At 27.6% G+C, this 18,105-nt stretch overlaps 1 protein-coding gene across 1 annotated transcript in view; it reads right to left on the bottom strand.

The window, feature by feature from the left end:
- Positions 1-391: 391 nt before the first annotated feature.
- The window catches only part of LOC127282191 (GATOR complex protein NPRL3), a 43,768-nt gene continuing 26,054 nt past the window's right edge, over positions 392-18,105 (bottom strand). Inside the window, exons 12-13 of the transcript XR_007843167.1 lie at positions 12,601-12,690; positions 392-538 (exon numbers count right to left, since the gene is read on the bottom strand). The gene's annotated coding sequence lies outside the window, so the exon portion shown is untranslated. The remainder of the gene's footprint in view (positions 539-12,600; positions 12,691-18,105) is intronic.

Here is an 18,105-nt window from a genome sequence, read left to right as displayed (position 1 = left end):
TAAAACTGTTTTTTTTCATGAAAAAAAAAACTTGAACAATTCAAAAGTGTAAATAAATTTTTTTTGATTACAAAAAATATTTTACCTTTTTGATTTACAGCTACTTTTAAATAAGAATAAATCAAGTAACTGTATATTCTGTTTACTTTTTTATAACATAAAAGTAAATATAAAAAAAACATACATTTTTCCAATGGATTAGAAAATAATTTTCCTAAAAAAAATATTGAACAATTTCTTTCTCTTTCATATTAGTTATAATATATCTTATTTCAAGAGAGTTAGGAAAAAAAACACCTCTCGCGAGTTTTCATTGATTCCGGAAGTAATTGTTTTTAAAATAAAAAAGAGGTAAATAATTGTAAGAAACTTTTAATAAAACTTACATTGACATCGAATCTGCCCTCGGCCATTATGGCTGATGTCCTTTGGGGGAGTCAAGAAGTCACCGAATCCGTCTCTCTCACTCTCTCTCTCTCTCTTGTCACCGGTAATTTCGCCTCTCTCTCTCTCTCTCTCTCTCTCGTCCGTGGTATTCCTTTTTCGATTCAAATCCATTAATCACTAGCAGCACACGGCCAACACGACCAAAGCTCGATAAAAGCTGTATTTAATTTTTCAGCCGAGCAGCGTTTTATATTTAAATGGAAATCGGAAAGGACTTGCAACCATTGCTATACTATATACACAAGTGCAAAGCATTGGTAGCGTCGCTCTTTCAACTGTTGACTTTGACGAAGATGTATTTCAAGCATGAATAATTGAATATATACATACAAAATCTAACTGTATCTTTTTGATATTGAAACAGATTCCGCGGTATAATATATATAAAATTTTGCCATTCTATGATTCGCGGAGAAAATCGAAAAGACACGAAGAGCTTGAGATTTTACAAGTATGACACAATTTATTTCGAAAAAGTCACCCACACCAATAATTCTGAATTCAACTTCATTGGTAACATTTCATTTACGTGAATAAATTTCCCAGTCGGGAAAGTTTTCTCATTTTAGCAAATTCAAGAGCATTTCGTTTGATAATTTATATTACTTGGAGCGTATATCATTAATTGTAACTACCACACTATTTTTTTTTTTTTTCTATTATTATCTATTTTTACACTGACAGCAAAATAAATTCTTAATTTATCATAAGAATCTATTAGAACTGTAGGGTTTTTTTGTATTGAAATAAATAAAAAGGAAAGAAAACAACGATAAAGAAATATTTAAAATAGTTTCAATATTCGAAAAAATATTCTAACACTCTAAATCTGAATTAGTGAAAATTGAGCAACTAATTTAAATTAGTAAGCATTTTCACTAATTTTTAGTCACTTTTTACTAAAACTTTATAGTAAAAAAATGTTAAACTACTAAATCAAATTTTACTAAAAATTAGTAAAAATTCTTATTAATGTGAATTAGTAGCTCACTTTTCACTAATTCAAAAGAGAGAAAAAATTAATAGAAAAATTTTACAAAATAATGTTAACATTAAAACATTTTTATAATGATTAGAATGATTGGAAAATTGTTTTCTTTCATACACAGAGAAAATTCTCATTTGATGTATATTTTTTATTATTATTTTTAAAAAGAAAGCTTATATTATTTTTAATGAAAAAGCTGAAATATATTTTTTTATATAATAAATAATAATAATAAAAACGAACATCAATTTAAAATAAATTCAGATAATGTTTTTGTTTTATATATGCATTAAAAAAAATTAAATTAAAAATAATTTCAGATAAATTTTATATTTAATTTTAATTTTAAATAATACTGTCAAATAATAATAATAATAATGTACGTAAAATATGAAATGTTTCAAAATATTGGAAATTTCAATCAAAAATTTATAATCTTCAATTATTAAACAGAAAAAAGGAAGTTTTAAATAATTAAAATCATTAATTCTTTTAAAAATAATAATTATTAATTCAGTTACAATTAATAATAAATCAATCCATAATTTAATATCCCTCGCAATATTTTCCTCACTTTAAATCAATATTAATAATACCTAACAAAACAAAAAAATTTCAGCATTTTCCAATCTAATTTTCCGCAGACTTCATTTTTTAGTCTATAAAAAAAAATGTTAACAATCAAATAAAAATTTCCAAAACAAAAATACAGTTTCGAGTAACTAAAAAATGAAATTCATTCTCTTGTATTTTTTTCATGTTAAAAACTTCAGCCTCACGAAAAACTCATATTTCCCGTAAATATGAAACTTTCTTTTTCTCTCATTTTTTTTTCTGTTGATCGTTGCATAAAAATGAATTATTTATTTTAAGAAAACGTTGCATTTCTAAAATCTGTCCTCAACTTCTCTTTTTTTTCGCGTCTTTATTTTGTTGAATATTTCACGGCACGAAATCTATTCGTGTGGGGAAGCGTTAAAATGATGCCGATCAAGACGTGGAAAAGCCCGAGGGCGAAAATGGTTTGAAATACAAACAGACGCTTAGCACTGCTGAATTTTGTTTCCATTTCAGAGTGCATTTGCGATCGACGAAAAATGAGGAGTGTGTGTTTTTACGTGCACTTCACCTGAATTGGAACTTCCATGCTTCCAGCAATATAGTTCGAATTCGTATATATATATATGCTGAAATACTCGAATTCTTCTCCCATCACCGAATTTTATATATATTTACTTAATTTTTTTCCAGCGCACATTTTTTTAATTTACAAATAAAAGTTATTTTAAAAAACAATAAACAATTATTATTTATTTATAAAAATTTTGTTTCTTTCAAGAAAATATTTCTTTAACGAAATAAATAATAAACTTTTATTTATTTTTTACATTTAATATTTTAAAAATGATAAACACTTTCAAAAATTGAATTAAAAAAAAAAAATATTTAATCAAAAAAATGTACATTGTCGCGCAATTAAATTAAGAAATTGAAAGAAGAAAATTGTAATTTCAAAATAGAATTATGTCGAGATTAATAAAATTGAATGAACGCAAAAATGACATTTATTCATATTGACAAGTGTAATTTTCCTCAAAGGAAATATATAATACATTTTTTCGTAATAATTCAAAAGGTTCTAGATTGAAGTGTTTTACAATATTCTACTTCACATTTAAAAAAAAAAAAAAAAAAAAACACGAAAAAAAATTGCTGTATTCTACAGAAAAATTCTCTAGAGAATATTGCACTTTTTTTTGTATAACTTCTCAAATAGATGTTATCGATAAACCGGTCAATTTGTTTCTTCAATAAGCCTTGAAAATCCTTTATGTGCGTGTTAATCAATATAAGAAGAACTTTTGTATTTCATTCAATTCTAATATCGGGAGAGAAGAGAGAATTTCAGCACGAACGAGAAAAGGAAATGATAAAATCAATCGTGCAGAGTTTCAATCATATAACTGTACAAAAATAAAAGAGTAATATATAGATATATCACTGAAAAAAAAATTATTTGATTCAAATAATCGGTTACTTTACTATTATCAAATAAATATTTATTTCTATTAAATAATTGTTATTTAATTTAAATAAATGTTTAAATAATAATTATTTTTGTCAATTAAATGGATATTTGTTTCAAAAAACAATTTATTTAATTGAAATAAAAATTATTTGGTTCAAGTAAATATTTGTTTGGTTCAAGTAAATATTTATTTGGTTGAATATTTATTTAATAATAACCGATTATTTGTATCAAAGAATTTTTTTTTCAGTATATATATGAAATATAATATAAATATGAAATTATCAGAGACTGGTGGTAGTGACATTTTCGAAATTCTAACTCATTAGCGTATTAATTTTATATGCGCAAGTAATTATTTTCACGGTGACGAATGTTGCTTCGCGCTTTTATTATAATATGATCACACGAATTTTCAAGTACATCGTGTAATTAATGCTGCTCGGCTAATGAAGATTCTACTCTTTTCGAGTAATTAACACAGATTTTATCGTATATTATCATATAAAAAACATGCATGACATGCAGGTATATTAAGACATTATGCATAATTATATCAAAACAAAGGGGGTCACAGATTCCTACATAAATGATAATAAATTACAATGCTTTCATAAAAAAAAAATTTACTCCAAATTTTTTTTGTTGTACTTTTATATTTAATTATATTAAATTAATAAAGTTAATAATAATTAATTATTAATATTAATAATAAAAAAAAATTCTATTTAAGTTCTTTTAAATTCAATTTTCCAAGTGCATCAGTGATCAAATAATGTTAATCGTCTCAAAGAAAACAATTGAGTAAATATAATTCCCTCGCAAATCAGTGATTTCTAATTGATGCTTTAAATTTACAAAGCAAATTAATTGAAATTTTTAAACGTTGATCTTTGACTAATTTTTATTACAATGAAAAAAATATGAATCATTTTTTTTTAAAGCATATTTTTTTCAAATGTGTATTTAAATATTTTACACCTGTTCAATTATAAAATTTTAATAAAGCTGGTTTTTTTGCGAAAACAATGAATAAGTTTTCTTTTATAATTATAAGAAATACAAATGTAATATATATAAATAAACATTTTTTTTCAAACGTTTTGCAATTTTTTTACAGTACTTGTATAAGTTTATTTTTACACTAATTGTAACAAAATATATAATTTCATCGTATATTCTACTTTTAGAAAGAAAAAGTTATTAACTTTTACTTCAAGTATTTTATGATTTAGAGAAAAAGTTTCAATCATCAAAGTTTTCAAACTTTAAACACGAAAATACTAAACTTTACAGGAAATATTTCAAGCTTTGCTAAATTATTCTAAACTTCAATATAACTTGTAAATAGTGTAAGTTACATAACCATTTTTTCTAAAGTTGGAAATTTAACAGAAAAATTTCACTTCCTATTTTTTTTTTCAATAAATTATAAAATTTTACGATGAAGTGAAAAAATGTAAAATTTTGTTAATCAAATTATTTCAAATTATATAATAATTTTATTTTATTGCCTTTAAATAATATATAAGAAAAAAGTAAACTAATAAACCTTACAATTAAAAAATAAATAAAAGAAATATTTAAAATTTGCAAAATTTCGCAAAAAAAAATAAATAATGTCATTTTTTTTATCAACGAGTCAAAGATCAAGGTTAAAATCTCAGTTCAGTCACCGTCAATGCGCTACTTGAACAAAATAACTTTCTCCGTCTACTGACTTTACCTTGTCTATTTTTCTCTTCAAGCGCAAAAATCTATTTTTACCTTCACGTATATAATACACCTGACGCATAAAGTTACTTCATTCTATGTAACACATAAATTATTTTCTTCAATAAATTTATTTTTAAACGATAATATTATTATTCTTCTACAGCATATAATAACTAATTTTTTTTTACCTATTATCAAATTTGCTACACCAATTTTTTTTTTGATTATGAGAATATTTTCCAAAATTAATACATCTTTACAAAATTGATAAACAAAAAAAGGGAGTTGAATATAAAATTCTTCGAGAATATTACAATGAAGATGAAAAAGAAAAACTAGAAATATTGTAAAAGGTGTTTGAGAAAAATATGTTACAAGAATAAAACTGAATGGAAGAAATACAACTGGGACAAGTCAATCGGAATTTGAATTCCCAATGCGGTTACACTATCCGACTATTACGATTGTAATCTTACGTTTTTTATAAATAATTTTTAGAGTAAAAAATTTAATGTAAAAAATGTATTACAGAAATACAAATTATATTTTTACCTATTATTAATTACAGTAAATTTAATAAATTTTATCATTAATTATAGTTAATTTAATAAAATCATTAATTACAGTAAAGAAAAATTATCAAAAATGAATATAGAAATGCAAAATAAAAAAAATATTCATTTTTTACCTCAATTAGAATAAAGAAATCACTAATTGATAGAAATGAATGAAATTATCATTATTTCGTACAAAATTGTGTGAAAATAATAATTAATATTTACTTTACGGTATTTTTATTATGAAATAAATTTTATCGTTCCTCATGGTTCGATTACAATAACAAGCCGTAAGCCGGAACATCACTTTATACTTTATAGCAGTGACAGCTAGTTAAGTGGTTATGAGACTGGTTCACTGCTTTTCCAATCTGAACTATAAATTCAAGTTAACCTAGCCTTGGGTCGGTTTAGAGTCAAGGGGATCTGAATTTATATATATGTATATATCTATATACACATATATGTCAAAGAATTGAAAAATTACATTTGCCTGATCTTGTAGAAACTTTTCAGCTGACATGCAGGGGAAATTTAATCAATTGATTCTGTTACTTTTCCTCCAAGTTTCAAACCACACGAACATGTTGATAAAGGACTGAAAGGTAAAAAGTGCTTTTCAAAAGTGCCATTATTCAAATTGATTTTGACATCTTTTTTAACCACAGCTAATTCAAAATCACTTTATATAAATGTATTTCAATTTTTTAACAAATGGAGAATTCAATTTTAAAACAATTTAATGTTAAAACAATTTTGTACTTAAGAAAGTATTTCACTTCAAAAAAAAGTATTGTAGTAGTTGAAATAATTATTTACACTACTTGAAAAGGAAATTAATCGAATTGTTTCTGATTCAAAGAAGAAATAAAGAAACTAAATTTCGGCATTTCAAAATTATCCGTAACATGAAATGGTTGAGCCCATTAATTAAAAAACTTTTATCACCAGGATAAAGTTCAATTTAATTTCCCAATTCAAAGTTTCTCTGATGATGTGGATAATATAAATTCTCATAACCAAGAAATTGGAAGCAAGATTCATTAAAAGATTCTAATCGTATGCTTATAAATCCACGTGTATATAATTTTCCTTCGTTACCATCGCAACAAACAAAAATTATATTCCACAACTTCTTCTTCTTCTTCTTCATGCAAGATTTGATATATCACATTAAACTTTTATAAAAGATACTAATATTTGCCATTTCCATTAAAAGTTAATTATGGAGTTACATAAATGATCGCACGTTACTTATCTAACTGTCAAAACACTGTAATCTTAACAAGGTGAGATTTTGACATATTTCCCATTAATTGATAAATTTCCTTCAACTATAATTGATCAATTAAAATTTTTTCCTCCATTTTTTTTAATATAAATTTTTAGTTATTTATGAAAACATTATTTGATCACTTTAGCTCAGTAAATAATTAAATTCTTAATGAAAAATCAAGGTAAAATACTAACCAGTGATTCTTTAAGAGGAAAAATAGTTCCGTTTTTTAGAACCACAAAATCGTTTTTAGCACAGTGTCATACACAAGAAACCACATGAGGGTAAAGAAAAAGAAGCACTTTAAAGGAGATGATGTGAGTCTCGCACTTGAAGAAAAAAAAATTGAATCTCAATAGGGAATTGAAGGGGATGATAGAGAGAGAAACGTTGCCAGGGAGCAACGACCCCAATGAACAATAGAGTTCCGTTGTGGGATTTCTGATCATGGACCAAAAAGTGGAATAAAAAAAAAACCACGATTTTTATTATTTTTAAAAAACTCGGCGCGAGAAGCGACTACTTCGACAAGCGGCGCTAAACTGAACACGAATGGAGGCGCTACGCTTGAAACTGAACAAGAATACGCGGTCTGAGCGCAGATTCAAACCAGGACCAACAACCAACTGAGAGAGAGAGAGAGAGAGATAGAGAAAGAAAGTGGGGGTATAAACTCGAACCTTGTATACCTGTTGAATGCCTGCCATTGCATTGGAATATCTACTGCTCGCTAGAAGCCACACATATATAATATATTTTTGATAGTATAAATGAAAAAGGGAAAGGAATTGGGGATGAAACGAAAGGATTGAAGGGACAATGATACTGAAGGGGATTCCATAACTAAAGGGTCGACAAAATCCTCACGTGTAAACAATCACCAATTCAATCACTATATATGCCTGACCTAAAAAACTATATACGACCGACCCTGTCAATGTACCGCAGTGACCTTTTATCCTGACCTTCGTCTTTATCACTTCATTGAACGTACAACAGATAATCATAGGGTAAACCTGACCCAACGTAATTTGTGTTCAGCGATAAAAGACGTGTGCAAGGTTCGGCAGTGTTTAATCCTGATTAATTGCTTTGATTAGAAACCGCTGTTTTATATATATACACCCACACATGAGATAGTGCGATAAATTTATTCTCTTTAAAATAAACTCTTGGAAAGAGACAAGGGATGTTCATGAAATGTTTGATCTTGACCTTTAATCCACTAGAAATCAAAATTCTATATCTGAACCGAGGGTTTTTTTCAAAATATCCGTCAGTTTTTATCATACATTTTTAGAAACAAATTAAAACAAACAAATTCTTTTCAAATAATTTCGAATCAATTCGTTTCATTTTGAAGCTGATTTTCAATTCTTTTCGAATGATATTTTATTCCGAATCAACTCGTTATATTCTGAAGCTGAATTTTAATTTTAATTTCTTTCCGAACCAATACGTTTCAAAGCCTATAGAATTGATTCTAAATAAAATTTTAGGATTCAATAGGATTAAAAGTTGAAACTGATTGATACAGAATGATCCGGAAAGAAGATATATTTTGTTGTGATTGACAAATTTAGATTCGAATAAAAACTGATTGGTCTCGGACACAAATTTTGATATGCTTCAAAATAATAATACCAAAACTGATTGGACATCAATTGATTGAAAATTTCTAGATTAAATAGAATTAAAAATCAGCTTTGGAATGAAACGGATTGATTATATCATTTAATAATAATTCTAGTGTACATACATATCTATTTCAAACAAATTGATTCGAAATGAAACTGTCATTAGAGAAATAGATCCTAACCATATTTATAAAAGCGATAAAAAGAAAATATAACAAAAAAAGAGAAAGTATTTGACCCCCTACGGTGTCATTTTTACAGTTCCTCTTTTTTTATTATTATTATTTGAACTTTTGATACTAAGTCGAGAGTTCTCGTGTTCTATCTCCATCTTTCTCTTTCTCTCTCTCTTTTTTTCTTATGTACAGCCAGAGAAAATGCCACTGGAGATAAACCGATTTTGCTCTTGATATAAACAGGAAGTCGGCATTAATAGTCCCTGTGGAACGACCCTTCTCACTAGTTCCGCTGGCAATGGGGGTATAGCCAGTGGTTCATTTTATATTTTGATTTGTGTCGCGCTTTGCAAAACGGCATAACACCCTCGGGATATCCATTAACGTGACTTCCTATACATGAATACACCTGCGAAACGCGCGCGTAGACGTGAACAAATTCCTCTAAGTATATACATATATATATATATATATATATATATATATATATATCGTATCGGCAATTCCGTGAGAAGCGCGATCTCTTTTCAAATTCCCTATAGAGTTCAACGTCGACTTTGATTACTCGACCAACGAAAAAGCTACATATATATACACACATACACACTCTAGTTCGATTTCTTCCTCTCATCGTGAAATCGGTGAATCAACGAAATCTCGACTTTTCATTTCATACTCTCTTTCTCAACTCTGTTTACTTTGCACTCTTTCCATTTTTCTCTACATTCATCTCACTTCTTTTCATCAAAATCATATTTTCTCTTTAATCATTTTTTCGTGGTTCAATTTTATAATACTTGTAAAAATGCTATACTATCATTATTTTTCATTATTATTATTATTTTTTTATATAAACACTGGCGGAGGCCATTATTATTATGTTCATATTGATGTTATAATTTATTAATCTTATATTTGTTAAAATGATTTACAAACTGTTTACACTAAAAAAAAAGGCAAACAGGATACAAAATTTACCTGTATTTCAACATAAAATTTTGCAAACAATTTTTCAGAAAAAAAAATAAAGTTTAATAACCCACACTATTAAAAATAACAGATCACCGGAAAGAATTTAAAATTGCAACTTTAAATAACAATTTTTTCTGTTTCTTTTTTAAATAAATTACGAAAATATAATAATCAACAGACTGAGCAATGCAATGAGGCAAACCAGTTTAACAACAGAATTGATTTTTTCTGTAATTCACTCACAAGTTTCATTAAAAATTTGCGAATTTTGATTTTCAACGACCTTAACAAAAACGCAGCCAATGAATACAAACACAGAAAATTAAAAGGCATTAAAATAAGCTGCAAAGCTTCTTATTTTAATCCAATTTTGCTTATTTTAATCCATTTTGGTATTAAAATAAGCAAAATTGGATTAAAGTTAGAAGCGTTGCAACTTATTTTAATGCCTTTTAATTTTCTGTGAACCACATACAATGTATCTCTATAGTACTCTGTACGAATGAGCTTTGCCCGTATATTTTCAATAAATAAATAAATAATAATAATTGAGGATTTTTTCCTTTTGTACACTTTATTAAAACGATAATTACTTCTAGTATTACAACTTGATTAAAAATGTAATGAATATGTATCAAAGTTGAATAAGGGCAAAATTGAAAGTCTTTTTTAATTTCATTTTACTTTGATAATTAACAACAAATTTACTTGGAGCTTCTTACATAGTGCAGTTTGTGAAAAGAAAGAGTAATTATAATGAAAAGCGTTAAGATTTTCCGGTTAAGATGAAACTGAACAGCAAATGAAGCCTACGGCTAAACCTCTGTATTATGCTTCTCTCCAAGTATTATATACGTATATATATATAAAAGGAGCGGACACCCTAGCAAGGTGAAATTCTTGAATCTGCCCGGAGGACAGTAAATTACCTCTCTCCCGCATTTCTCTGGATTGCTCTTTGCACACACCCTTTCTGTTGCTTTTGGATCAAAAAAAAAAAAGAAGAAGAGAAAAAAGGTGGCATGGAAAATAAGAACTTCGTGTGAAAAAAGCTTATCTACAATACCCTGCGGTTATTTTTTATACCATCTAATGATTTTTTTTTAATTTTGACCCTATTTCATGATACCAAACTCCTTTCAGAAATAATTCAAAACAAAGATATAAGAATTCAAAAAGAAAATCTAAGATTACAAAATCGCAAAAAATTATTACAAAATGAATCCAATATTTCGAAATTTAATACTGAAGATAAAATCTAAATTTTCAAGATTAAAAATCAAATGAAATTTTGACTTATAGAAAAACAAGAATATTACAAATATAAAGAAATGCATATAAGGGGAATTTTTTCTTTTAACTATAAAAAGCTTGCGCAACCATAAGATAAAATGTATGTATAGCAAGAAGCAAAAATGGAGCAAACCTATTTCTCCTTTATAGGCACACGTAGACCATCTCGAAACTACTCAAGAAATTGCATATTACCTGAGGTAATCGATATTCGATTTACCTCTCTTCTGCACGCGAGCTATCACTAAATTTCCTAAACGTGGCACGTGTAATGTTTCGAATGAGCTGTTACCATTTCTATGACTTCTAATTAACCTTCATCCAATCACCTTCATCAAATTCTCATATATATCTTAATTTTTCAAAAATTCCCCTTCAAAATTAATTTATAATGCAATATTTCCATAAATGTTAATTATGAACAAAAAGAAAAAAAAAAGAAATTGCCTGCAGACACTGATTGCTGTTGAATCTATCGAAATTAATAACCAAAAAAAAAAATTATTTACTTCACTGGAAAAAAATTTTACTGGGTTCAAATAATGCGTTACTTGATTATTATGGAATAAATAATATTTACTTGAACCAAATCAATTTTTATTTGTATTAAATAAACTGTATTTGAACCAATAATTTCTGTATTTGAAACAAATACCATCTCAAATAATAATTATTTGATAAAAATAAATAATTTTTTTGAAACAAATAAATAATTTTTTTTTGTAAGAAAACAAATTTTCTAATATTTCGAAATACTTATAAAAACTGATTAAACATTAATTCGAAATAAAAATAAATGCACTAAAAATAAAAATCCAATAATTGAAAAAATATTTTCACACTATTCTTATTTTTTTTTTTTTTTTTTTCATGTTTCTATAAAAATGCACAAGGGAAAAAAAGCGTCCCGTAACATTTTTCTGTCAATTGTCGAAGTGATTTAAGCAAAACGAGAAAAAAAGTGGCGACTACAGTTTCAAAATCTGCACATGAATGAATACGTGCGTCGGTATGTATTTCAATATTCCTGTATTCTGAACACGAATAGAGACGTATTGCGGACAACGTTACAGAATAACGTAGCAAACGTGAATTCAGAACCTGAGGGCCATTGCATCGTAATGCCTCTCAGACTCCCTAGAGAAGGAAAAGAGGGGGAAGTAGGAGAGTGTTGTTCTGTTTACACGTTCCTACTGTTCTTTCCATCAGAATCAACGACATAGACTTCCTTCTCCAAAAAAGAACTACCAAAAAAAAAAAAAAAATTTCCTAGTTTTCGTTGGCTCATTTGTAAATCTTTTCACGTCACGAAACTCTTAGAAAATCGATAGAAGAAATTCAAAGAAACTGTTCCTGAATTTCTGATCTTTCAATATATATATATATATATATATATATATATATCTAAATCTTTATTTAGATTGACACAAACAGGACCATTTCTCTGTCCTTTGAATCTGATAGATTTCTTTCATGCACAAAAAGAATGGTTATAAATTTTTCACTTACCGAGTATAAAAAGAATTAGTCAACAGTTCGGTAAAATTAACATCAGGGCTCATGGCCAACTCGGAATTTATCTTGTTGTATAATAAATACCTGTAACAAAAAAAAAAAAAAAAAAGGACATTAATTTAACGAAACAAAATTATAATTATACATTTTCGGATGATTATTAAATATTACAATAATAAAATATTAAAATAATTTCAGTATTAAAAATGGAAAATTTTTTGAAACTATTAAAAAAAAGTTTACCGAGTCAAATTCCCAAAACGAATTTCAAAACTTGCCCAAGAATGATAATAATGAAAACCGAAAAAAGAGCATTCTTCTTAAAGAATAGATAATGTAAATGATTGCTTGCTCAATTTATGACCCCGAGAACATACTGTAACAGTAAAAAGGAAGCATCATAAACTCTCCAGACATCCCTCTCTCTCTCTCTCTCCTCTCTCCTTCTCTATCCCAATCTACGGGTACTCATAAAATCGCTGATTCTCACTCCTGGCATGAAATCGTGCCAGGAGCCGTTGCGTCTCGAACTGAAGTTGGGAGTTTTCACGCCATTTCCTCATTTCCACATTCTTCTCTTGCAAGTCGCGGTAGACTTCCGTCTTATATATATAGTACTATAGAAGAGCTTTTTTCCCCACCCCCCCTTCCCTTATGAATTTGCATAAATTTCTCACCGATTTCCTCGCGGCGATTTGACCCTGGAAAAATGTGTGTCGCGAAAAAATTTATTTCCCAAAAACTAACACCAATACTTGGTGTTAGTGCCAAAATTGCAACAACAAAAATACAATTGCAAGATGAAAAAGAAAGTTGGATTTCATTTTTATGGTCCTGACAGAACAAAAATTTACGATTCAACGAACAATCAATGAAATGTATATGTATTTACGATGACTCCTATGGCGAATTTTATATAAAATCCAAATAATAAGCACGTCAAAATTGAAAAGTTTCTTTTATTTCTTTAGATTAAATTCATGTATATATTGTATCGAAAACTATTTCTCGATAAAAGACCAAAAGAATACTTTTGTTCGAAAAAAATGTCAAAGCTTTTTTACCCCCCAGCATTGCGGAGTTACCGAAAAATTGTTTGGACATTTTCTCAAGCGAAAAAGTTCGCCTCACAACTTATATATATATATATATATTTCAAAGTAAAAGTTTGTGAAAAATATATATTTAAAATTGCGCTTTTATTCACAAAAACATATATACATATAGGTATAAAAAGAGATGAAGCTTTTGAAGTTAGTTTTAATAATATAACCCTTTTTCTTAAAAAATACCTGTCTCCTTGAAAAGTAGTTGAATTTCCAAAGGGGCTAAAGGTAAATTACAATTTTACCTTAAATTGACATTTATGGTTGTGCAAACAATGTTTTATCGTACATAATGGAAAAGCATGAAACTATATATATATATGTGTTTTCTTATGTATCTAGAATGACTGCAAAATATAATACCCATTAATAATGAAATTTTCCAAAAGAAATTGAATATTTCACTTAAAATATACAGAATTATAAACTAAATTCTCGAGCATACAAAACGAAACAATACAAGCTTAACAAATTCAAAACTATTTATAATGAACAACGTGAAATTTCAACCGTGAAAGAACATCGAAATTCAAATAACAAAAGCGAAGAATGGCAATGTACATTTGAATCACATTTCAAATCGCATTTATTTCTCCTTTGTTCATAATTAATTTATACGTCGAGAACCAATTAGTTAATTTTAATTCTTCTTCAAAAATAGTCTACAAAAATAAATAAATAAATTTTATTTCTTTCAAATAATCGGTTATTTGACTTTTATCAAACAAAAAAATGTATTTATATCAAATAATTATTATTTGTGTCAATTAAAAGGTTTTTATATGAAATACATAGCAATTATATTGATTCAAAATACAGTTTATTTGGTTCAAATAAACATTATTTGGTCCAAGTAAATCTTTATTTATGATAACAGCCAAGTAACCGATTATTTGAATCAAGTAAATTTTTTTTCAGTGTAAAATGACATTTTTCTTGGACTAATTTAAAAAAAAATATAAGAGAAGCTGGCGCCAAAGCGAAACTATAAGACTTGCGTGCTTGGGCCACAAAACCCTTACAAAAGTATTTTCAAAAAATAAGTTTCGAAAAAGAAGTACTTTTTTAAAAAATTATATTTCGAGAAAAATAACGAATAATTCCTTAATTTTGGAAAATAGATATATCAATTTAATCCACTTTTGTGAAATTTTGAAATAATGAACAGAAAATCGAATACATTTCAATTGAAACTTGAAACATAACTGTCATGTCTAGTTACGAGTAATTGGTTAATTTAGAATGGTTCGTAAGTTTCTTTCACAATGAATAATATCGTTTCAAGCAATGGAAATAACGGCTAAACTTTAATGACTATTGCGATTCACAAAATCCTTTATTCGAATGCAAAGCGTGAAAATAGCTTTGAGCTTGTTTCCCCCGCGAGACAAACAAAACGATTGAATCGACCGCTACCGCGCGCGCGACACGTCGCAGTCGGGCAAAAAGAATTCATTCACATTAAAAATTTGAATGTGATAAATGTTTTGAGTATTTCGCGAAAATAGTGAATATTTACTAGCAATATATATAATCCTCGCGCTCGGTTAAAGCTATACATATATTTATTGTTTCTATTATTGCAGTTGATATATATATATATATATATATATATATATATATATATATATATATCTAAATATTTATAAATTTTTAAATATTTCAAATAAATATTTATTTTATATAAATATTTATAGTAATGCAAATAAGTAAAAAAAGGACCTTTAAAATAAAACTCTTGTGAAACAAAATTTTTAAGAGAAAAACAAATTTCAAATAGTATTTTTATATATATATAAATTAACTGAAATCTGCATTTAAGAATAAAAATTAAATATTTCTTTTTAATACTGCGTGTGCCAGTGACTTTTGGAGTCACTCACTCACACGAATGCATTTTAAAGAGAACGATTCACATATACACGCATTAAAAGCGAGCCTCCCGGTGCTTGCGCCTGCATTTCGTATTCTCCAGCGTATGAAGCTCTTAAAGCTCGAATACCCAGGCGACACACGCAGTTATGTTAATCTCCGTTCTCAAAACCCTTTTCCCTTTCCTCTGTTGCGTCCACATGTTTCAACACAAAACTATACTTGCGAAAAGTTTTTTTTTTTTTTTTTTTTTTGAATAAGGGTCTTTGCCAAAAGAAAAAATACCTCATAATTTGTAAGATCAACTTTAATAAAAAGTTGTACTAGAAAAAAAAATTAATTTCCACTTACAAAAGTCAGAGTGGAAAGGGGTGGTCAATACAAATTAGTTCATGAATATCAATTGCTACCATGTAGCGTTTTTTCTCCAAGTACCAAATGCACGCTCGGAAAATGCTAATTAACCGCACTGGAAACGCATGCAGTATAAAAAGAGAGAGAGAACACTTACGAACGATTTTAGAATTTTTATTTTTAACTGAGAGAAAGAAAAAGAGAGAAAAAAAGCACTGCATTACAAACATACACGCAAACGATATAAACATTCTTTAATTGCCATGTGGCTTGTTTTTAAGAGGTGTTTCTTATTGGTCGCTAATTCAAATACTCACGACACGAGTTTTTATTTTTTTCTACCATACGGTATAGGAAAAAAAATTTAATTATTTCCACTAAAATTAAGTCATATTTTACTGGAAATTAGTAGAATTCATTACTGATTAAAACAGTCAAATCATTTTTACCGATGAATGATAGTGTAGAGATTTTATTGTTTAAATCAGTAATTTAATGAACATTAATTTCTTAATATTTGTAACATCAATTTTTAATTGTATTACTATATTTAAATTTGGTACATACAACTGTATAATAATTTAACTTTTAAAAAAATCAAAGATAGAATATAACACAGAGAACGAAAAATATTAAAATGCCAAAAAGAGATTCTAAATCTCTAAGTGAATTTAAAAGTAGAAAATCTCTGGATATAGGTTTTGAGACTTTTAGAGAGAATTTCCCAGTTCAGCAATAGGAGAAACTTAGCAAAATGTCATATTTATAGGCAGCACACGTCTTTGACCTCTCTCGGGAAAATCTTTATGAAACTATAGAACCTAGAAAATTTTTTCCTTTAGAATTTAGTGGGTGCTATAAAAGGTAGAAAAGAGAGACCAATAAAAGGTTGCAACTATACACAGGAGTTTATACCTTTCACGCAATTTCCGATTTTTTTCCAATCATCATGACTATAAGTCGTTGAATTAAAAAAAAAAATATATTTTCAAAAGAAAAATCATGTCAATTTATAAACCCCCCGTATTCATTATTTTTAAAAACAGAATTCAAGATAAACGTACATATACAATATAGAGCTAATAAAAAGTAATAAAACGTTTAAACGTAAAAACGTTTAATAAAAGAAACATACAAAAAAAAAATATTAAACCTGGATGGTTCGCGTTTTTAAGAGGAAAAACGCGCACACAATAAACACAATTAAAATACGACATGCACATTTATACAAAAGTAAATATGCTGCCCCAAGAAAATTGTACGAGTTTATCTTTTTTCCATGATGCGCACATTATCAGACAGTGCTTTTTTCGTGAGCAGCATCATATCGTGTTAAACCACACATGGCCTCTGCTCTATATAATATAGCTTAGATATTATCAACGTTGACGTCTCTCCATTTGTTATACATGTACTTTGATACAGCATCTCGTTATTTTTAATGAGACGCCTTATGGAAAATGTCATAAAGGACCTCTTGAGTTTCATCCTCAATTTACAGATGCAAATTTTAAAATATCTACAAAAAAAAAAGACTCTAGCAGCCTCCAGCGAAAAACAAAACAATACATTGTTTTTAATCCAAAATTTACAAATACCAGGTGAAAAAAGAACTCCGAAAATTTAAATCCTTAAAATGACTTTTTATAGGCTAAAACTAATTTTCTTTTACAGTTCACTAAAAAAAAAAGGTAAAGAAAAACTGTTTCATATAAAGAAAATCCTTTTTTGTATTCTTCTGTCCTCTAACATTGAAAAATTTATTTCGTTATGCCAAGGAAAGGACTTTCCAATGAGATAAGAACCAAAATAAAAATTGCTCGAAATGCAAATATAATTCAAAAAGTATATACATATATAAAGAAGAAAAGTACGCAGTCATTGTTGGGGAAGAATATGGCGAGTTTCATGTAACAAGCGCTAGCCTGAAGCGAATATATTTCTCTATATTCAGTTACCTTTGGCCTTCCGATACTATCGAGTTTCTACCTTTATAATGTCAGATTCCCTTCGATAGACTGAACGCGGGAGAGGGTGAATTGAACTTACCCACCTTCATCCGGTCTGTAAAAAAAAAAGAAGAAAAAAAAATGCCGGTACAGCTACTGCCAACGTTATATATACCCTGACGTCTCAAGAAGCGAAAAACTAGCTGACGTCGCTCTTC

Source organism: Leptopilina boulardi, unplaced genomic scaffold (genome assembly GCF_019393585.1).
Source record: "Leptopilina boulardi isolate dan_hultmark-lab unplaced genomic scaffold, ZJU_Lbou_2.1 LbouV2_291, whole genome shotgun sequence".
NCBI lineage: Eukaryota > Metazoa > Arthropoda > Insecta > Hymenoptera > Figitidae > Leptopilina > Leptopilina boulardi.
Note: the sequence above shows the minus strand (reverse complement) of the source record. Positions and strands in the feature narration are given on the sequence as shown.